General features: G+C 44.0%; 1 long non-coding RNA gene across 2 annotated transcripts in view; it reads left to right on the top strand.

Annotated features, from left to right (window-relative positions):
* The window catches only part of LOC140898376 (uncharacterized), a 60,525-nt gene extending 41,195 nt beyond the window's left edge, over window positions 1-19,330 (top strand). For both annotated transcript variants that reach the window (XR_012154973.1, XR_012154974.1), the window contains exons 2-3: window positions 17,381-17,504; window positions 19,193-19,330. This is a non-coding gene — a long non-coding RNA (uncharacterized lncRNA). The remainder of the gene's footprint in view (window positions 1-17,380; window positions 17,505-19,192) is intronic.
* The last annotated feature ends 3,254 nt before the right edge of the window (window positions 19,331-22,584 follow it).

Here is a 22,584-nt window from a genome sequence, read left to right on the forward strand (position 1 = left end):
GACAATTGAACCTGTGTGTCCCAGCTCCCAGGCTAGCCACTAGCTAACTCTAACCACTGGACCCTCTTTCCTGTCTTTTAAAGATCCCATGGAACTTTTTGAAAGAACAGGGCTTGTTTTAATCCCAGTGTCCTGTTTATCCTAGTTTTGGTAATTGCATTCTTTCTGCTGGAGTTCCCCCTGCAGTTTCAGTTGGACATGGTATTCTTTTCCATTTCCTCTCCTAAACAGCGCGCCACATTGCTGTGTATTGTTACAGGAGCAGTATTCCAGTCCTGAAATGGCTGCATTTACCATGTGGATAAAGAGATTTCTGGGCAGGTAAACTGGCCAAGATTTTCAAACGTGACTTGGATGCCCAAATTGAAGAAGGCTCAGACACATGGCCTGGTTTTTCAAAAAGTACTGAGCACGCACCAACAGGACATAAGGTCCCTTTAAGGTGTCTCAAGTTGGGCACCCAAAAAATTGGGCACCCCAAATCACTAGCCACTTTTGAGAAATGTAGCCTTAGTTAAAGTGCTTGGGGATCCTCCAAGATGAAAGGTGCTGTATAAATTCTTATAATTGTTAAAAATATTGCAAGAGAACAGCAAAATAATCATACCTCAGACAAGAAGAGAGGAGTTGCCAATGCCCTAATGATTCCTTTATGGCCATTACATTCACTTGTGTAAGTTTAGCTAGCTATGCGGTTTGCCAGTTTGAAATGTATGTATTATATGCTGCCAGAGCTTTTGTCACCTAAATGCAGATTTAAGGCCAGACTATTAATTTTGATGATGCTCTATATGCTGTAGCGTTGAATATCTGGGTGCACAGTGCTTTGTTTTAGACTCTGATTTCGCTAGGTACTTAAATGGGTGCTTCACCTGAAGTACATGAATTGTTCCACTGATCACTCGCGTAAGTACTTTGCTGAATCAAGGCTTTAGTCAGTAGCTCTCCAGAGATTCAAGGCTATTTAGGCACCTAACTCCCACTGATTGCTAGGCACCGAAATCTCTTTGAGGATTTGTGCTGACGTGCTTGTGTCTTTCCAAAGAGCCTCCATTTGGAAAGATTGTTTCCGTTATTTTTCATTTACTTGCCCACTGCAAATCTTGTGAGGAAAAACCTGATCTCATGAGATTTGCATTAGCTCTGTCTCAAGAGGTTCTGATACACTTCTGAGCTGATGTGTGCTTATCTGCCCAGGGCCCTGAACTTGATGAGGGTCTCCCATCTTTAGCTGAAGCCCTGTTACGGTGATCACAGTGCAGGAAAAGAATGATGTCTTCAAGGCACCAGCTTGCCATTGAGAAGTTCTACTGGGTTTCCATTCCTTGGGAGAACGCCATGGTTTTGACAAGTATTCTTTGACCCCATAGAACAGTCTTATGTTTCCAGGGCCATGTGTGAGCTATTTCTGAGCTTGCAGTGCACAGACCAAGCCCATTGCTTTGTAAGTCACTTTGGAAAACATCAAGTCTGAAAAGTGCTATGGAAAAAAAAAAGTCTATTCAAAACCTTACGAGTATTTTCATGAGAAGTTGGAGAAACCCAGTGCAGACAGACTGAGCTAATTACCAGGGCTGGGCAACCTTGTTCTGAAAACATAAGACCAGAACTGAACGCTCCCTCTTACAATAGCAAGACTGTGCTGTTTGGGGTGATTATTCTAAAAACAGTAGTAATGTTTTTTAAAGTGCTATTAAAGGCAATGGCCAAAACAGCACAGTGCCACACTTGGAAAATCCACTGCCTGAAATAACAGCTTTAGGGGGACACATGTCAAGGTGGACTACAATTTTGACTTGTTACTTAGGTTGCAGGCTGTCTGTACACATAAACAAAAAGGATTCAGACAGAATAGTACAACTTATGTAGCATCTTTTATCTCAGCATTCCAGATTTGAAAACATTTAATTAAGGGCTAAATTGTGATTTTGCTCATGGCCAAAAGTAAGGAGCAACATGTGGCTGCATCACCCCAGGAACAGACCAGGGATGTATAAGAATCATCTCCGTTCCTGGCTCCTTCTTTGCTTGCAGAGGAAGGTAATTTGGTATTGACAGATCAATACTCTGTGCTGACTGAGATGTGCTAACCTGTGCACTGGGGGAGGAGGTATTTAACCAAGGCTCTGGCCATGGCTTGCTCTTTCCCTGCTCACCTCTATGTCTGTGTGGGACAGTGGTGTAGTGGTCCCATGGAATTCAGTCTGTCCAACCCCCATGCTGCAACTGGCAATGCAGGAAGCCAGCATAAGGGAGTAAAGGGGAGGTTTAGTTATAATAACATTACTCCCCCTTTGTGGGCACATGTAGGGCAAGAGACACACTTGCCCTAGTTGATCCTCACAAGTCCCCTTTGAGATACAGATTTAAAAATTTTATTAAAGCTAATGTTAAAATTATATAATATGCAGGTAGAGAAAAGAGTGTTTGTACATCTGGGTACAGGGCTTAGATTATCCACAAATACAGGGTTTGTTTTTAAAGTCATAAGATACATATAGTGCATAATCAGCAATAACCCAAATTTAGGTGAATGAATTTAAGAATACAGTTTAGATATTTAGCATCCAAGTATTCAGGTACATTACTCATGAAAAAAGTAATACAGAGAGATGGTGGCGGAAAGCAAAATATATCAATGAGTGAAGACTGTCCCTTAGTAATTGAGAAATTGGGATAGGTTGTCTATTTAGAAAGAAACAGTCCATCAGGAAAGTATTTGAGTTACTTTCCCGACTGCACTTCTGATTGGCACTCCAGCTCACCCCTCCTGGTATTGCTGATGTCTGGTGATGTGTTTTATGTAGCTATCCCTCCACAATCTGATGGCGTCCGACACCATGAGTTGCCGCATCAGCCGAGCGTAGCGTTGACCGACTCCATGTTCTCTCAGCACTCGCTCATTACTGGGGTCCCATGTGCCCATGGCTCCAACAATCAGCACGTGAGTTTGAACCTCGTAGCCCCTAGCTCTCAAGGTGTTGGCCAGAGTGGTGTATTTTATCCCCTTTGCAGATGTGGAAACAATGGCACAGAGAAGTTTAGTAACGTGTCCAAGGTCAGGCAATGATTTGGTGGCAAAGCTGGGAATGGAACCTAGGAGTTTTGACTCCCCATCCACTCCTTTAAGCATTAGCAACTGGACTTGTTCTCACTGCTGTCTGTGAAGCTTTCTTGTAAGCCATGAAATGAAATTTCAAGGCCCCTCCTGCTGTCTCCTTCGAGGAGCAACAGACCTGTATATTTCACTGCCCTGTACTGAATCCACTCAGCGGGAGCAGATGGGCAAAGTGGTTCATGCAGGCTTGTGCCTGCGATCGTGAGGAGAAAGCAGGTTGTTATTGTAGGCCTGCAAAAAATTAAATCAATCATATTTGCTGCTTTCCTTGAAGTTCTAAAGGCCCAAATTAATTTTACGTTAGAGTGGGTCAATTTTTTTGGCCTGACAGAGCTACTTTAAGACAGGCTACTGACTGAGATGTTAACAAAACACGACATGCCTGCAAGTTGCATTTCCAGTCTCCTTGCAGAGACACACTTCCTGAAAATTACATAAGATTTATGAATTTTCTTTGACATTCCAGCCAATGAGGAGGAGAAGTATCCTTAACCCCAACTAAAGAAACAGTGAATACCTGCCAAAAGATACAGAACACTCTGTACAGTTTCTACCCCAGTGAACGCGTTCAGATCCTAAGGCCCAATCCTGTGTGGCGCTGAATGCTTTGGAGAGCTGCTAGGTGCCCTCAGCTCCTCTTTTAGAACCTGGAAGCTGAGGAGGCTTAGTACCCTGCATGACCTGACACTGTGAAACAAAGAAAGGATTTCTAATTGGGTCTTGTTGCAAAACAGCCATTTATTAGCTGGTGGAGCAAACTTTCCCCTTTCGGTTCCAGGAGCCCATTATTATTATTTATCTGTAGTGCAATAGCAGCTAGAACTCCCACTCGGGGATTGTGTCCCTGATAGGCATTTAGTTTTAGGTAGAGGTGGGTAAAATAAGAACCACAGTAGAACTGCCCCCAAAACTCAAACCAGACTTTTGGGAAGTTTGTAAAAAATTTGGATTACCTTCCCCCTGCCAGGAGTTATTTTTCATGTTCCCTCTCAACCTCTGAGCTTCCTTATTTCAGCTGGGACTATAAAATGAAGTGCCAAGTACCCATAAGTAGAGCTATTTCCCATGCATCTCCAATCTGACCAGTCCAAGAAAGTGGGTGAGAAATCTGGTTGTAATGAGTTTCCTAGCTGAAGTTTGCAGACTCTTTATGTTTGGATGAGATTCTGAGTTTTTAGAAATGTATCTGAACCAGAACCTAACTTCTGAAACTTACAAGGTCTGCCCATCAGTTATTTTGGGGTGGGTCATAATGAGATTATGTTATGCACCTACGAGCATCCATCCTTTCTAATCTATATCTGTCTTCTTAGTCAACCCCTCACCATGGTATCTGGTCCATAGCAATTTATACAGGTCTTATACTCTCAAATGTCTTGTTTGTTGTTGCAAAACAAAACCTCACTGCCTGTCTCTGAAACCATGGTATAGTTCGTGTTAAATAAATGTGCTGTGATTCTTAAGCTCGTGCTTTGTAACATAACTGGGAAATGTAAATGTGACCATTTTTCACGTACATGTTCACACAGCAGGAGAAACTCCATTTAAATGAATGGTGTTACAAGGGACATAAAGGGACTGTAAATCACAGGGAAATTGGACCTCTTTAATCACCACCCATCTTCCTGGAAGCGTGTCTTGTCGACATGAACTCACTGCTCTTCCCGAGAATGTTCCGGGGTCTCTACATGTCTACGTGTGGAACGCAGAAGGAGTCCTGGTGCGTCTCATGGTGGCTGGACAGATAAAAAGTGGGTTCTACTTGCTCTAAGAGCTGAATTCCAACAGATGGGCAAATAATACTTGGGTATTCCTGCATGGCATGTCTGTTAGCTACTCAGGGGATAGAGAGGATCCGGTAGAGTGGCCCTATCACCACTGTGGTGGAGGGACCACCTGTAGGGAGGTTAAAATCTCCACTGTCAATGCCAATGCCTATTAGGCCAGAAAAGCACCTTTGACACCATTAGAAGGTCCTTGACCTGTTGTGTCAAAACCCTGATAAAAAAGTGTGGGAAAGTCTGCTGGATTGATTAAGCCTTTCCCCCCACCTCCCCGCCTACACATGCTGGCCCGGGAATGTCACTCCCTTGTTTGATCTGAGCGGTGAAAGTCCTTGTGAAGAATGAGTGGAATTCCACAGGACCTTCGCTGAGGTGATAAATGAGACCGGGAGCCAGGAGGTTTACAGCCTCTTGGCAAGAGGGGGCTTGTGCTTCCGTCTGACGCAGTCGGTGCCTTTCTGCAACTCTGCCTGGGGCCGGGGAAAGAAAGGCCTCAGATGGACGGACCTTACTCGTTTTTTTCCAGGTGCCAGTATAACAATGTTACTAATAATGAACAACTGGACAAGCCAGCAAAAGCTGCTAGTGAATTCAGGTGCCTCCATATTTTCAATACCTTTATGTGACTCTGGTTAATAGATTACCAGGGCCAACTGGCACCTCTGACCCCCAACCAGGATCTCATGACTGATGGATCAGGGCCAGCAAACAATGACTGAGTAGAAAAAGTGAAGTGTTGCCCACTTCTGTGTTTTTATCACACATCTCATGTTCTTTGATGTTTTCTTTAAGGCTCCAGCTCCTGGAGTCATGTGAATGTCAGCTTTTGTTGTTTTTAAAAGGTAAGTTTGTAGCCCTTGTGATTATGGAGAAAAGCTTGAAAATGGGACTCGAGTTTAACCTAGAAGAACCACAAATCTATTATTATGATTTTAAATCTCTTGATTTTTGAAGCTAATCACAAGAGTTTTGGGGCCTGACTCATGATTTTTGAATGGTTAGGTTTGGCAATAATGCAAGTGGCATGCAGAGACTCAGAGGAGGCAATAAGATGCTATTTGTGATTCTGTACTGCTCCCCTGAGGTCTGGGTCTCTCTGCATTGAAACACTGAAATGTGTGCTCCATGCAAGTCCCACTTATTCTGAGGGTTTAAGCAAGACTCAAGTGGTATATGGAGGTTGTGCTGGCATAGTAGTGCATTTCATGCACAAAGAACCCGTTCACAAGGGCCAAAAGCTGGGAGCAGCTCGCCACATCAACCAATTCTCACCATTCCCTACAAGACTTATCTGGTTTCTCAGGCACATCTGGGAGTAGTAGGTTGAGGCAGTGTGTGTGTTTGGTTTTCAGAACATCACCATTTAGGGTAGCTTCTTCGGATGGGATATTCAGAAGCACCCAAGGGACCATAAGTCCTGCTGAAAATCAATTGCTTCTGTGCCCTTGAGTCACTTAGGCACAGATCCAATGGGAGTGAGGCACCTAAATACCATCGAGGTGCTGGGCCTTAGACACTGTAAAAATCCCACCCTTAATGGTTAAACTGGCTATATGGGTTGGTCTTGGGAAGGAAAGCTCCCAGTGTCCTTTGGGGCATTTCCTTTTGGCTCACACTTGGCTCAGTTTTCCAGGATTTGGCCTGAAGTGAATGGTTTTTAATAGGAGTATTAGTTGTTTTCTCAGCTATACGAAAAGGGAAAGTGAGGCAGGCAGTGGGGATAAAGCGGCTTGCCCTGGGTCCCCCAGTGAGGCCTGGTCTGCGCTTAAAATGTAGGTCAACACAGCTGTGGCACTCAGGTGTGTGGAAAGTCTACATCCTGGAGCATATGCTGACCTAACCACCAGTGCAGAGGCAACTAGATTGACAGAGGAATGCTTCTATCGAGCTAGCAACCACTGGGTCCTACAGCGATGGAAAAACCCATTCTGTCTTGGTAGGCTGCGTCTACACTACAGGGTCATGCTACGGTTCCCTTGCTGTCATCCCTGTAGTATAGACATGGCATGAGTCATAGCAGAGCCAGGCACAGATTCCCTCTGATCTAACTGCAGTGCTATTTTCAACAAAACCCGATTTCAATGGGGGCAGGATCTCGCCCACTATGTCTAGAGTGAGGCTATATGATAGCTTAAGATTTTACCCTGGTGTAAACCAGGAGTGAATCTGCTGAAGTTAATGGGGATGTAGCTTCATAGCCAAGATCAGACTGAGCTCTTATTTTTACAGTAGGCTGCACCCCAAGACCAGATCTACACACAAACTCACGCTGGTTCAATTAAACCAGTTAAAGGCTGCAAAGCTCTTAGTTCATGTTAAGCGCAGCTTACGTCAGGTTAGATGAAACGTGTTTCTAATTGACTTAAGCTCAGAGTGGTTTAAACTGGAATAAGAGTGAATTCGTTAAACTAGTGCTAATAGCTTTGTGGACAGACTAAAATAATATCTTCAGTTAAACCATCATGACTGCATATAGACAAGCTCTGAAACCCCAGGCTTTGGGAAGTGCGGAAGACAGGTCCGTATCTGAATTCTGTGGCTTGGGTCCATCTCAGGTTAAAATACTACCCACCTTGCCATGCCAGTTAATATGCCTAGCCTACCTCCCAAGCGTAGATGAAGCCGGTCTGCACCTTCAGCTCCTTTGAGAGCACGCTGGTCCCTCTGTACACAGCATCTCCTTTTATAACAGTACTCCCAAGGAAAGCTTGCACTTCGAAGGCTCACCCCTATCAATTTTCCCCACCATATGTTTCCATTAAAAAGTTTATTGCACATTTTATCTTAGGATTATTTGCCATCAATTAATAAAACATGTTGCCTGCTTCAAATGAGCATGCTTTTTCTAATGAGGAAGGGAAAAAAGAAATATAGAAAAGAAAGACATTACCATGACAGATGGTGTTTTCTAGCCTCTCCTCAGCCCAATAATAAAAAAAACTCGCTGTATGGACATAGGAGTGTTATAATTTAAGTCACTTGAGGATTTAAGGACCTGATCCAAAGCTCTTCGAAATCAATGGAAAGCATTCCATTGACTTCAAAAAGCTTTGGATCAGATCAAAGTATATTATGTCATAAGATGTCCATGAATATATGTACTAACCCGATTAGAGGCTTCAAACTAGGGGGAGACAGGTTATAAAACAGGCAGAACATTTGCCATTGTGAACAGACCTGAAATGTATTTGCTATTGTTACAAAATGCACTATGTCACCTGCAGCAATATGATGGTCTAACAACTGCCTTTAATCATGTAAGCCATGTATGCACAGACAGAGGCAGGGACTGAAGGTGAACTAAGGCAGCAGAATCTGTTTATAACACTCCGCCGCCTCCTGAGCCGTTATCCTCCTCCAGCTGAAGGATTTAGAAAGGGAATGTTTTTCCTCCTAGTGTTCAAGAAAGTGGCTGGACGGAAGTCAGTTCATGAGCCTGGCCTAATGCTTGCTAGGTAGATGGGACCTGGAGGAAAGGCAAACAAGCATGCTGCATCCACAGTATGCTGACAGATTTCAGAGTTGCAGCCGTGTTAGTCTGTATCTGCAAAAAGAAAAGGAGGACTTGGGGCACCTCAGAGACTAACCAATTTATTTGATCATAAGCTTTCGTGAGCTACAGCTCACTTCATCGGAATGCATTTTCCACTTTATGCATCCAATGAAGTGAGCTGTAGCTCACGAAAGCTTATGCTCAAATAAATTGGTTAGTCTCTAAGGTGCCACAAGTCCTCCTTTTCTTTTCACAGTATGCTGGAGATGCCCTTTTGAGTTGGTGTGGATTTGGTACATGATGTACACTTAGCAGTTATTACTCACTGTGCCTGTTTACCTGATGGGAAACAAAGATACATGTGGCAGGGTGTCTTGTATAAATAGATGAAGGGGAAAGAACTGGCTGAGGATAACCCGCTGGGAATTGGAGAGCGAAACATTCCCGCCTCCCTTCGACTATGTCTCAGCTTTGATTTATGCTTCTGATTGGATGTTTGTCTGGCCTGATCAGAGAGTTTGGGCATGAACGCCTGTTGACATTTGGTATTTAGCTCTGGGTAAAGTTTAAACAGGACTTATCACAACTCTCACACCTTTGGAAGGCTACACTGGTTTAATAGTATGTTTCATGCCACCTCTTGCTTGATTTTTTTTTTTTATATTCCAGTTTCTTAGTATGCAAAGGTCTTCTGCAAAATAACGAATTCATTCATTTCTATCTTAAAACACCCCCGCTGCACCCAATACTGAGGTGCAGGCTAATTCTCCTGTCACTTATACCAATATAATATAAATCAGGAATAACTCCACTAAAATCAATGACATTTCAGAAAACCGTCATAAGGAATTAGGCCAATTTTTTCTGTTAACCAAACCCTGCTGACTTTTCAGAAATTTTCTGTTAATTTATTTTATATTATTTTTCATTTTTTTCCTGAGGGGGGAGGAGGGACTGGAAATGCCAAATAACAAAAGAAAGGTCGTTCTTGTGGCACTTCTGGGTCTATCAGAAGCAGATAACAGTAGAAATTGCACAAGAAGTCTTGTTCTTGTGAAATGTCGAACGAGGGATGGTCACAAATGTTACATGTTTTCTGAAAATATTTGTTTAAAAATATGAAAGGTTCTTTCTTTCAAAAATTCCTCAACCTGAAGGATTTCTAGCGTTTTGTTTTTTCTCTTTCTGCCTTCCTACGACCTTTTGGCAAAATGGAAGGAAGAAAAAAGGGAGGAAAAGGAAACATAAAAAACTGGGGAAGCCCAAAAGAATGAAAAACTATTTTAATTTGGAAAATGTAAAAAAAAATTGAAAATTTGTACTTTTTAAAAAATGCCCAAATGAATGAAATGAAATGAATGCTGTCGACTGGCTCTACTTACGACGTGTCTTTGCATAGGTAAGAAGCCCAAATAATTCTGGAAAATGTCCAGTTCTTACTGTTTGTATTACAGAGATGCCTGGAGGCCTCTATTGACACCAGAACCCAATTCTGTTATGTGCTGTAGACACATTTAGTAAGAGAGAACCTACAATTAAACAGACAAGACAGGAACTGGGGGGAGAAAAGGACAGGCAAGCAGAAGGTTGGAAATGGAGACACAGCAACTATGTCTGGGTCCTGGGAGCTTGCTGACCCAAGACTGATTTGTGTGTGGACGGAAGTGGGGCTTGGACTCAAACCTGAGTCATGGCCAAAGTGTAAGTGGGGGAATAGTCCTGCTATTGTGGGGAACTTTCCTGGCTTCTGGACTACCCCGGTGAAGTGGGCTAGCGAAAGGATCTGAGTCCTCGCTCCCACTTCCTTTACCCAGTGGCCTCCCTGCCCTTGAGGACTCCCCTTCCACTCTCCTGTCTGGCAGAGTCCTCGCAACCCCAACAAGGCTGGGCCCAGGATTCCTGGGGGGCTCGACCCCCAACCCTGCTGCGGTCACCTAGGATAGGGGCTGGGTGTCTCCACTCTGGGCACTGGGCACTTCTCTGACCCACTGACCATTACATACAAGTGAAAGCAAATGCAAGTTATTTAATCAACAATTAATTTTAAAAAGAATAAGGAAAAATGGGAAAGGTTAAAGGAAACACATCAGCCCGCTCTGTGGCAGGGAACATCACAAACAGTGTCTCTGGAACGTCAGGGCAGTTCACAGTCTGTTCCTTGTAGGTCCCAGGCCCCTTCTCAGGCCCTGGCTGTGCTGCAGGGATGCTGTGGGTTGGACACTCGCTCTGGTGGTGGCCACACGCTCTCAGTGGTAGGACCCTTCTTCCCAGTGCCACCCCCGCCCTGTCGGGGTTATGATCCAAGCCTGGCCTGCAGAGCCCCTTGGCTGAGGCGTCTCCCTGTGCTGGGCCTGCTGCCCAGGGTCCCCCTCAGTCTCCCCAGCTGCTCACTGCACCCAGCTCGGACTGCTCCAGCCCCAGCTCCACCACTCGGTCTCTGCACTATTGCTGCTGCTCTGCCTCCAGCTCCCTGGGCTGCTTCTTTGGCCCCTCTGGCTCTGGTTGCTGCAGCTCGGCTCCCAGGACAGGTCTGCTCTGCAGGCTGCTTCTGTGGCTCTGCTCCCAGCACTGACCTGCTTCGTGGGCCGCTTTTCTGGCCCCTCTGGCTCTGGTTGCTGCAGCTCTGCTCCAGGGCAAGTCTGCTCTCTCGGGGCTGTGCCTCTGGCTCTGGGGCTGCAGCTCTGCTCCCAGGACAGGGGCTGCTCTCTCTGGATCTGGCCCAGCTCTGCTCCCCAGCTCAGCTCGGGCCCCTGCTTTCTCCTTAGCTCGGCCCCACTCTTGTCTGACTCAGGCAAATCCAGCTCACACGGAGGATGGGACCTCCCTGGCCTCCTGACTCCCTGATTAGCCTGTCTCGCCCTGTCCTTCAGGCTGACCTGGAGCATTGGCCTCTCCCTATCAGTCTCAGGGTCCTGATTCCCCATCGACCCTTCCCCTTTTAGTACTGGGAGCTAGCAACTAAAACACCGCCACTGAATGTTAGTAAGGGAGCAACAGTTCCCTGACACAAGCTTAGTGTTCAGTGTAGACATAAAGAGATATCTGGTGACTTGGCCAAGGTCACGCAGGAAGCCTACTGTAGAGCGGGGAGTTGAAGTCACATCTCTAGAATCCTTCTCCAGTGATTCAACCACAAGATCATCTTCCTTCTAACACCATGCACTCGAACCCAGACTCCAGCTCCAAACACCCTGAAAATTGGCAAAGCCAGGCTATTTTGGACCAGTATGGGAAGGTATTCCAAAGCCTGGACCCTTCCAGAGAACGTCCTTTCAGTCATTCCCTCTCCGTTATATGGAGGAGGGACATCACATCAGTGCTTCTGCAGCTGTGGCAGTGGAGGATGGAGATAGAGGTGGTCTCTTAGGTAACCCAACGCCTACTGAAAATCTGAAATTTTCAACTTGGGTTTCTCTCTTATGGAAACCTCAGGGGTTTCTCTGCACTGACCCCCAACCCCAAAACCTTTTGGGGCTTCCTTGTTCATGTTTTAAACTTTTTCCTCTGCTGCTTTCCCTATGCTCACTGTTTTTTTTAAAAATAGAATTAGCTCTGGGGGGAAGGAGAACAAGATTGCGGCTAGCAGGGCTGTGTGTGTAACTCCTGCCATGAATCCATAGCACGAGCCTTCAATTCAATATAGCCTTTTGGAAATGTTACCACATGCCAGAACCTCTGACCAAAAAAACACCCCACCCCTTTCATTCCTGACTGAAAACTCACCCAACATAGTGAACGTCAACAGGCCGGGCCAAAAGCTGCCCTGACTTACACCCTGATTACAGGGTGAATGAAGGATCAGTGTTGTAAAGGGGCTGGCCTACAACAGGGGAACTAGCCTAGGGGCTGAACTGGGGAGCACTCCGCAGTAATTCCTGATCCCGTCTTCGACCGTTATATATATAGTACCTAGTCCTTTTATAGTGCTTTTCATCGATAGATATGGTATATCTATAATATGATAACACATTGTTGAGATCTACTGACGAAAACCACCATATAAGAGAGTGTTTTACAAAGGAGGTCAGTGTCATCATTTCCGTTTGGCAGTTGCGGAAACTGAGGCTAGGAAAGGGGAAGTAAGTAGCCCACTGTCACCCAAGGGCAGAGCCAGGAATAGAACCCAGGAGTCGTGAGTCCCAATCCAGCCACTGGGCCCTGCTGCCTCCATGTTTCATTCTGCCGTAACAGCTTAGAGTGAGGGTTATTACTGGAGGAAACATTTGGGAAGGGCTAGTTACCTGTCTTGTATCCCAAGTGGATTCCACCATGAGGGCTCGTGACCTCTATTCTAAGAGAGAAGCAGGGCTGGCTGGGCTGTCAATGGAGCTTATCACTGCTCCTAGTGCACTTCAGATGTTCCATCCTGCTGGTGTGGTGTGAACTTTGCTCCTATTACAGACATCCCCAGCCAGAACTCCTGCAAAGACCCTTTCTTCCAGCAGAAATAGCTCTGTCGGATGTTCATAGTAGTCAGCTGGCAGGGTGATGCCCTTAAATTACATTGTATAGACACCTATTACACCTTAGCGTCCAAGCTCACACCAAATCTTGTTGAACTAATTGAATTTTATGCTCCATTTTTTATGAGTAACAATAAAAAATAAATAAAAATCAATGGAAGATAATTACAGCACCTTGAAGTCTAATGTTACTGGCCCAAAGAGCGAAATGAGTTTATGATATGACAGCCTTTTATCTTGGATCTGATAGGAGTGTTATTCATTGTATTTATTAAAAGTTTGCCACCTGCTGCCAAAAGAGACTTCACTGAAAATTAACCCATGTTATCACTGTGAGTAATATCCTGGTTTTATCATGTGGAATAAATAAATAACAGACTTTATGCTTTTGCTTAATGAGGTTATACACTGAGTGCAGAGCAAGGCAAACAGTGTGAACTCCAGTCCAGAAAAACATTGATTTGGAAGAGCTGAAATTGGAGCAGAAACTGCCTCAAGTTTTCTGGCATAACAGCAGGAGCTGAACTGACTATTAATTATATTATGGAACTGGACCAGATTGGAACTGGGCTTTAGGTACCAGCGGAGGTGGGTGAAGAGTGACGAAAACTATTTGCAAACATTTTTGGTGACCTCTAAGTAGGATTTCACTTCACATTTCTCACAACTCTTTTTTCATTAAAGGTATTGTGCAAGCAACAGTTATTTAGATTCATACTATCCTACATAAAAGAGGGGCCAGTGCACCCTTTGGGCACCATTCATACATAATCCGACTCTGGTAGTTACTTACAGCTAACACTAGCTCCCCGACATCTTCTATCCCAATTTCCCCCAGCTCTTGACTCTTTGTGGGTCAAGCAGAAAACATGAGCCTTCCTTTGATGAGCCAGAAAGGTTAACAAGCTCAGGCTGCTACATTCCAAGCAGGGGAATGTACTGGTATGAGTATCATCAACTCAAATATTCGAAAGTTATGATTCGAGCGACCCCCACACCCTGCCAAATCATGAGATTTGCTTAAAATCATGAGATTAAAATAAAAACAATATATGTTGGGTTAGTTTTCTTATTTGCCTTACAGTGTGTGAGCCTTTAGGCTGTATTTGCTTCATGTTTTCAAGATTTTTCTCTGCAAGCCAGAGGGCTAGAAATCTTTTTCTTTTCTTTTTTAAACAAAGCAGAGATTCTCATAGAATCTGATTCCATCAGCTGGGGCTTTAAGAAAAACATCCAACCTTGAGACTTATGATAAAACTGCGAGAGCTAGTAACACTGAGATATTTTCCAAAAGCCCATTTTCAAGCCTGTAGCTGAGATTTGTTTAATCACTAAACAAAATCACAGATGACTTGTAAGTGGCTCAGGAGCTCAGATTAGTTGGGCCAGAAATGCTGTGTCCAAGTGACAGTTCCCAAAGAGCTGACGGTATCCCTTTAAACAGTGGCCCAATAACTAAGGTGAGACCTTATGAAAAAAGCTTTTAATGCTTCTAGCAGCACACAGGAAAGATGGTTTGAGCCAGGGGCAGAGGCAGTGCTCAGATAGTGAGGAAGATATAAGGCTTTTGTGTCTAGCCTGTTATAATAGTATAGGATCCAATGGGATCTCTTCATTCCAGAATAGTGAGGAAGGTAGTGGGGATTGCCACCTAGAACAGAGCTATACTGCTAGTTTGAAATGTATTGGTCTGAAATTAAATTGGACTGATGAAGAGACTGATTAATAAGGAGATGAATGGCTTGATTCTGGACTTCATTAGCTGGGAGTTTGAAGTCTTTTCACTTGAACAAAAAGATAGGCCAGGTAGTTAATCTCTCACACCCCTTTAGCCTTGTTCCAAAGCCATCCTGCCCTGGCTTGGATCACTTCAGACTGACATAATACCATGGGGGGAGAAAACTCCCAGAGAAGTTAATGTTTGTTTTTCATTCAAAGTCCACATTGCATGTCACAGCCTTGGATACCCAGGGCTAGAGCATAAGGGAGCCTACAGACACTACCATACACATTGTGCAGAGACTGCAACCCCTACTGATCTCAATACCCAGTGACTTCAATGGGTTTTGGATCAGCCTCTGGGTGTTTGTTTACCATCCGCAAGCAGAGCGATGATCTAGCCGGTCCTACGTTTTGTGACTGGCAGAGGCCAGTACCTCATATTTCACAGGAAAGTGATCCTTCCTCTTCCCTTATAAACTACCTAGCCAGTTGAGCACTGCTGTACTTATGGGGAAATACCTTCCTGACCCTTGTGGGAATCAGTTTGTGCCCTGGAGCATGAAATTTAATTATCTTCATTTTAACCTGTATAACTGCAAATGTTATTGTTAATGTAAGTATCCAGCCTTTTTTAGAACTGAACTACTATATGTATTTCCATTCTTTATTGTATTCTTGGCTCGTATTCCTCTCCCATTCTCACACCAGGGGCACTTCACGTTAGCTATGATGTGTTGACAAAGCGTCCTACTGCCATGTCCACAAATGTAGTCTAGGGCCATCTGGATGTAATGATGAGATGAGCAGGCCACTGAAATAGGCTCAGCTGCCCTACTAGTCTGCCTCAAAATTATTCTAGCAAGAGACCATCTCTAGGTTTGCTAGATGGACACTATCTCCAAGGTCCATTCAATCCCTCTCTGCTGACTCTACCAGCAAATGAGCTGGCTTAAATGATAGATAGCTGCACGCTGAGAACTGGACTGAGTTCATCCTCATCAAATCATGTCCCACAATCCATCAAACAGCTGTCAGACAGCAGCGACTTTCAGCCTCTTTCTAGCTGAGTCTTGGTCAAACTCTATTGATCAAACTCATCAAGGTCAAACACTTTCCCATCTCTAGGCCCCTGATTTGCCACCTATGTGAACTGCAAAATATCCCAGTTCTGCAGTCACTAAACACCCTGCTGACTATATGTGTGTATATATATATATATATATATATATATACAGGATCATTGGATCATTCTAGGAATGACTGTGTGCTCTACCTGGTCTGGGAGCATCAGCCCTGCTTTGAGTCACTCCTAAGAGGAATAATTTTGATGAAGAGTTTTAAAATGACACCTGTCCCTTCATGCTGGTGGATGTTAATAATACCAGGAATACTATTAATGTCTTGGTTCTCTGTCATCATATCTAATACCCCCAGAAATTGCTTGGATAGCTTTAATTATATTGGTGCCATTTCTTTCAGTCCTTGTTATCTTTTGAGTTCCTTCAGGGGTGGTGGGGGGGGGGAGAAAGAGGGGGAGGGTCACAGCCTAGAAGCAAGTTCTCTAAAGGTTCTTTGTTTCCCCTCCTCAGGTATTAAGCTGATGACACAACAATCCCCCACGACATTAGATTCACCTTCCAGCCCTTCCTTACCTGAATGCAGACCTTGTATTGTTCCCCCCCCCCACCGTCCACTCAGAATGAACCTTGCACGAGCAACCTAAAGAATAGGCCACAAGAATGTGCCCAGAACAGAGCCAGATTGTTCAAGCGACGTGAAGAAGGGAGGGGAAAAAATAAAGGATGGGGGGCGGGGAGGCCTAAAAGAAGAAAAACGTCCCTGGTGGGTTGAATTTCTTTGGCGATAGTTAAAGGATAGTACGGTTATTTTTTTTAAAACGGGGGGAGGGAAGGAAAAAAGCCCCACCGAGAGCAGGGTTTTGTCGGCACAGTGGCCTACACAGAAAGGTGACATTTGAGAGAACAATTGCTAGGCTGTTTTACCATGTCTGCCACTATGAATGAGGCTTAAGAAAAGGTGTCCTTGGCCTCCTGCTAATAGTCATCATCTTCATCACAGTCTAGCTAACGCTGCCTTATGAAATAGGGGCACCCAGTTAATAAACAAAGCCTATAAAAGATCAGATTGGTGGACACTACAGCCTCATTTCATTGCTGGCAGCAGCAACCAGACCTGCTCGCCGATCGGTTGTCGCTGCTTGCCGCATTGGCGGCTGGCTGGGGACCTGGTCCCCCCCTCTTGGCTCGGTGGTACCTCTGCCTCTGCAGTGTTAGTGGAGCTTTGTGTTTTCCAGACTGGAAAACAAACTGGAAGCGTGATGTCGGACAGAGCAATGGGGTGGGGTGGGGTGGTAAAGCTGGCGCTTTATTGGGAGCTGGGATTTTGACAGCGCGCCCTTGTCCTAAATATCTTAAGCCATGTGGGCTCCATGAGCTAGTTAAGAAGCTGCTCAGTGGAAAACGTGCAATTGCTGTCTATGCACCTAGCTGCAACACATGTCTGGCTCTCTCTGTTGATGGTGATGCTGGTTCTGAATTCAGCAGCTGCAGTCAAATGGCTTCAGCTGAGTCTGCCTTTGAAAGAAAGAGAAAATGGTCCATGTGATGGTATCCTGCTATTCCAGAGAGATTACATTGCTGCTCACTTGCAGATGACGTCCAGGTACCAAGCTACAATTTATTGAAGAGGATGAAAATAACTGTTATGAAAATTTGGAGTGGCTCCACGTTTAAAATGTGTAATAATAAATTCCTTTCTTCTCTTCCCGGCCTGGATCTAGAGTGTCAAACTATCAAGAGCCTCTTCCCATTGCCCTCCCCACCCATCAACTTGCTTCAGGATCAGTGAAATAGGAATCAAATCAGGACATCTGCTGATGTCAAGAAGGCTTAAAGAACTGGAAGGTAAGGAGAATAATTAGCCTCGAGTGCTCTTAGCAACAAAGGACCCAGGATCCACCTTTTTCCCTGCACATCCATGCCCAATGCGATTGGCTAAATGCTGTGTTTAAGCACAGCTTCGGTGAATTGAGTCAAAATAGGCCGTGGCTGAGAGATGTGTATTAGGCTGAGTGTTTCCCGGGTTATTACCTTATGCTTTCATGTCCTTAGTGGTCTTTTTTCCCCCCCTCTCCATTTTCTCTTAACATTTTGACTCATATCCATAAGCCTGGCTAAGATTCAGTAAGTTCATGAAAGAGCTGAGCAAAGTATTATCTGTGTGAATAACGCACAACATGTATATATGTGTGTGTGTGTGTATGTTTACAGATATATATGCATATGAGGGAATAAACATTTTCTCTCTCTCTCGCTAGCATTCATGTAGTGATCTATTCTAATGTTTGTGTTGTTCATAGATGGAATCTGTCTGTTTATTTTAGTGGTTTGATGTACATATTTGTGAGCATGTATGTGTTTCTGAGTGAGTCTATTGAACCATGTAAGTCTTCAAGTGGCAACAAATTTCAAGAGCCGTCCACACCACCACTTTGTTTTTGTTTCACCAGTTTTAGTCTTTTCTTTTTAGCTTTTCTTCTAGTCTTTCCCATCTCTTTTTTCTTCCTTAGAAGTGTATTAGTTACTATGTAAATGAGTAGTAGAACTTCGCGTTGTCCACAGAGCCGTATGAAGTCAATTTATAATGGTGGGGAATATATGCCACCATATGAGAAACAAAGAGGTTAAAATGCCCATATATGCAAGCATTGTCTAGTGGTTAAAGCACAGCACTCAGAGACAAAATACCCAGGTCCTATTCCTGTCTATGCCACAGGCTTGCTGTTCAATCTTAACAGGGCAAGTAACTGGGCAAGTCACTTAACTTTCCTCTTTGTGTCACATTTAAGAGCAGACATGGTAGCCTGAAACAACTGTATTATGACAATTCCTGTAATGCGCAAAATCATGTGCACTTCACTTTAAGAAACGATGGTGGTTGAAACAGCTTGGGGAAGGGTGGTGATGCTGGGCGAGGAGAGTGGATTTGAGAAGAGAGATTGGCTCGTAGCCATTTTCTGTTGGCAAATAACTCCAATAATCTTTTCTACGGTGTGTTTATTATTATTTTATATTTTTTCATCAGAGAACAGGAGAGTTATGTGTCTGGGTTGCACTATAAGACAGTTCAGGGAGTTGCTACTGAGGGGGCAGGGTGGCTGGGGGACCCTAATTGGCAGTTGCCCTAGGCTATCATAAAAGAAACTGAAACCAGAGTGTTAATGCTTTAGCCAAGTTATAGTGAAATGGTTTTACTGTTTAAGAAGAAAATGAAATGGCAGTAAGTCTGGAAGTGTCTGGGAGTGTGCTACACTGCTGTTTGGGGATTTTAGGAGCAAGTATAAGGTTACAAAGGGTATTTGGGAGAGCAAGTGGTATGTATGTGTGTGTCTAGAGGCCAGGGTGGGGTGTGATGAGGTGGGCTTTGTTCATCTTCTTATTTCAGGTGATCCTATCAGTCAAATTAGATTCTTTGCCTTTTTCTCCACTTAATATAATCTGTGACAGCAGAGTCCCACAGTGTGAAAATCAGTCCAGTGAGAGCCCCAGGCTCTGAATGTTTGGTTCTGAAGTTATTATGACCTCTCTTTTAGACTTCAACCTGGAAATGCTGCTTGTGACATTCCCATTCCCCTGAGATTTTGTCTGCTTCTGTTTCATCATGATCACAGATGTAATATCTGACACAGGCAGAGTAATGAACTCGTGCTGACATCCCAATCTTGTGGACACGTCTGCCCTTCTGAAGCTTTCTCTTCTGTGAGTAACCTAGGAGTCTGTTATATTCTTTGAATGACAACCTAATTAGGTAATAATAATAATTAATAATTATTAATAAAGAGAGATAACAAGAGTGAGGCTGGTCCCTTTGGGCCACATCAGTGGCAAGGAATCTTTAGGAACTTGGCAATGTCCTATAGATTACTAGGATTAGCTTTTAGCAGATTGTGGCTGGGAAGGAGAAAAGGAGTTTTCTGGATTATAGATTTGTCTCTCATCCTGACTCCTGTGTTACCCACTGACATGGGCCAAAACTGTAGTGTATGGATGTGGATGCAAACTTCTCAGGGATGTTAGGATTTGGGTCTTGTCACATCTCTAATTATTTCTGTAAAGGACACCCAGCTTTCAGCCTGGTCCTCAGCCGGTATTAATTGGCATAGCTCCGCTGAAGGCAAAACCACCTTTAAAAATAACCTGTCAGGAATTATTAATAAGTAAAAATATATGTTGTTTGCTCTGCATTTCAGGTCCGGCCATGCTTTCCTCAAATTGCAACAATTTCCTTCTGAACCATCTAAGTATGTTTATTTTAAAAACACAACAAGGTGAATATACACCTAGAGTTATACATACACATCACAGTATCAGGGTCTTTGGCCTGGGAGTAACTGTAGAATCAGGCGTAGCCCAAGTCAGTCCAGCGCTCACATATTCTTGCCCCATTTTATTAACAGCCATTTAACTCAAACACCTTGAAAACAGCTGGAAGAAAGTATCTGATAAAGATGTGATGCCACCACCACTTCACTTAAGGGTTTGCGATACCTCAGTCTACATCTGAGACCTCCCGTGAGTTCTCCAACACAAACAGGGACGGCTGTCCTTGACCTTCCTGATCCTTCTAATATAACGAAAAAGCAGAAAATAACAACTCTCAACCCTTAAATGTTTAAATTAATTTTTTTTCATGTGGTGGTGGTGGTGGGGAAGGAAGGCTCAAATCCATCTCCCCTGGACTTTCCACGTTGCTTTGGGCCAAGCTTTTTAAAAGTAACCAGCGACTTTGAGTGCCCAGTCTGAGACCCTTTAAATGTGTCTGATTTTCAGAAGGGGCTCAGCATGTTCCTGGTAAATATCAGGCCCCTTTACAGTAGTTCAAATTGGGCACCTAAAATCACTTGTCACTTTTGAAAACATTGGCTTCTCGTGCCTATATACAGGTAATTTGTCAACCGTCCGAGGTGGTCAGAAAATGGGAATCTAAATATGTCAGTTGAAAACCAAAATGTTTCAATTTGAATACTGCCACAGTGCCTCATGGGAGTTGTAGTTGGCCTCAAATGGGTGCTTCATGCTCCCATTCTCTTTATAGTCTGGGCCCCTGGAAGGACTACATTTCCCATGGTGTACCATAGTGAGGGGAGGCACTTGCATTATAGGAGTCTCTGGCCATGATGAATCATGGGAGATGTAGAGAGACAATGTGGGTGAGGTAATATCTCTTATTGGACCAACTTCTGTGGCTCGAAAGCTTCTTTCTCTCACCAACAAAAGTTGGTCCAATAAAAGATATTGTCTCTCTCATATCCTGGACCAACTTCTGTGGCTCGAACGCTTCTTTCTCTCACCAACAAAAGTTGGTCCAATAAAAGATATTGTCTCTCTCATATCCTGAGACCTCACCCACCTTGTCTCTCTAATATCCTGGGACCAACCCAGCTACAACTACACTGCATGTAGTCCAACTGGGGACTCTGGTCCATAGAGGTGACTGGGAACATGAGGACACCCAACTACAAGTCTCAGGAGACACCTGGGTAGGATAGTTGAATCAATATGTTTCAGGGTCTGGAGGAAATATTCTGGTATTCAGTCTAAAATTTTTTTTTAAAAGGTTTTTTGTTTTTTTTTAACAAAGAATCAAACTTTTCAGTGGGAAGAGGACACTTAGCGAAAAATGCCATTTAATGGAAACCCCTGATTTTCCACCCAAAAACCGTTTCAACCAGCCCTACCTAGCAACAATTGAGACACCAGCATTTTTCTTAGCAAACAGCAGGCCAAGTAGCATTTTAAAAAATCGCCAATAAAGAAACAGCAGTCTTCTGCCATACATGGCTGGTGTATTTTTCCTTTGGAAATTGGCCACCCTAAGCACACACAGAGCTCTGTGTGAGCCAACCTTACCCTCCAAGAAACTCCAGAGGAGAAAAACGCACTGTGACTTGGATGGGTTTTGGATGGGGGTGAGGTGGGCTGGGGCAGACGTCCTGGGGTGGGGGGGGTGGAGGAGGGAAGGAAGGGAGGGAGGCAGAGGTTTGAACTAGGTTCCTTTTTCTATTTTATTTAGATTAGGTTCTGCTCAGCAGGGTGATTTCTTAATTAGACCAGCCCAGTCTTGCAGGCCTGTAGCCCTTGCCCCCTGCTCTGCCTTCTAAGGTTTCATGAGGGAAGTTGTCGTGCTTTATTTCCTGAGTCCTAATATTTGAGCAGTGTGCGGTTATTTCAATGGGAGGAAAAGACATGTAATTTAATCATCTTTATTAGATTTTAGGTGAAGGGGGGAGTGGGAATTGTGTCCTCCGCTTGTCTTTTGACTTTCCCGTCTCCTTCTAGTGGTCAGAGATGAGATTTCATGGGTTTTTGAAAAGGAAAAAGGGTCTGGAAACTTAGACTATTTAGTGAAGGACTGTCTATCCCAAGTTAAGGTTTAATAAGAAGAGCTAATAACTAACAGCCCTTATCTCTGTCTTAGGCAGAATTAAGCCTCTGGATGGATTTGTCTTGTATTTATTAATGCCCAGCTAGGACTGAGAATTTTGGCCTCTCGATTATGTTGATAAGATGAAATCTCTGGAATCAGAATGATGGATGAGCCTAAAATAAAGGTGAGATGTAAACACAGCTAAGACAGAGTGAGTGACTTTTGCTGAACCAAAACTTGGAATTTTGCAAATTTTTGTAGCTTTCTAAAGGAGGAGGGAAAGGCAGAAATCAGTATTCTCATGGATTAGGCCACTTTGCCTCTTGTGTTTGAAACATTGTCACAGCTACCAAAGAGAAATTAACAAGGAGACACATTGTCCAAAGGGGGAATGGTTTATTGGAATAGAAGTCCTGGAGTTGGCTTAAACATAGAGCGAGAGAGGAGTAAGACTCGGTTTCCAAATAGTTAATCAAAAGTCTGAGTCCTATCCAGATCTCCTCTGACCGGACACACAGCAGACAGACACACACCAAACACCTAAACCCAGAAATGGAG

Source organism: Lepidochelys kempii, chromosome 14 (genome assembly GCF_965140265.1).
Source record: "Lepidochelys kempii isolate rLepKem1 chromosome 14, rLepKem1.hap2, whole genome shotgun sequence".
Classification (NCBI taxonomy): domain Eukaryota; kingdom Metazoa; phylum Chordata; order Testudines; family Cheloniidae; genus Lepidochelys; species Lepidochelys kempii.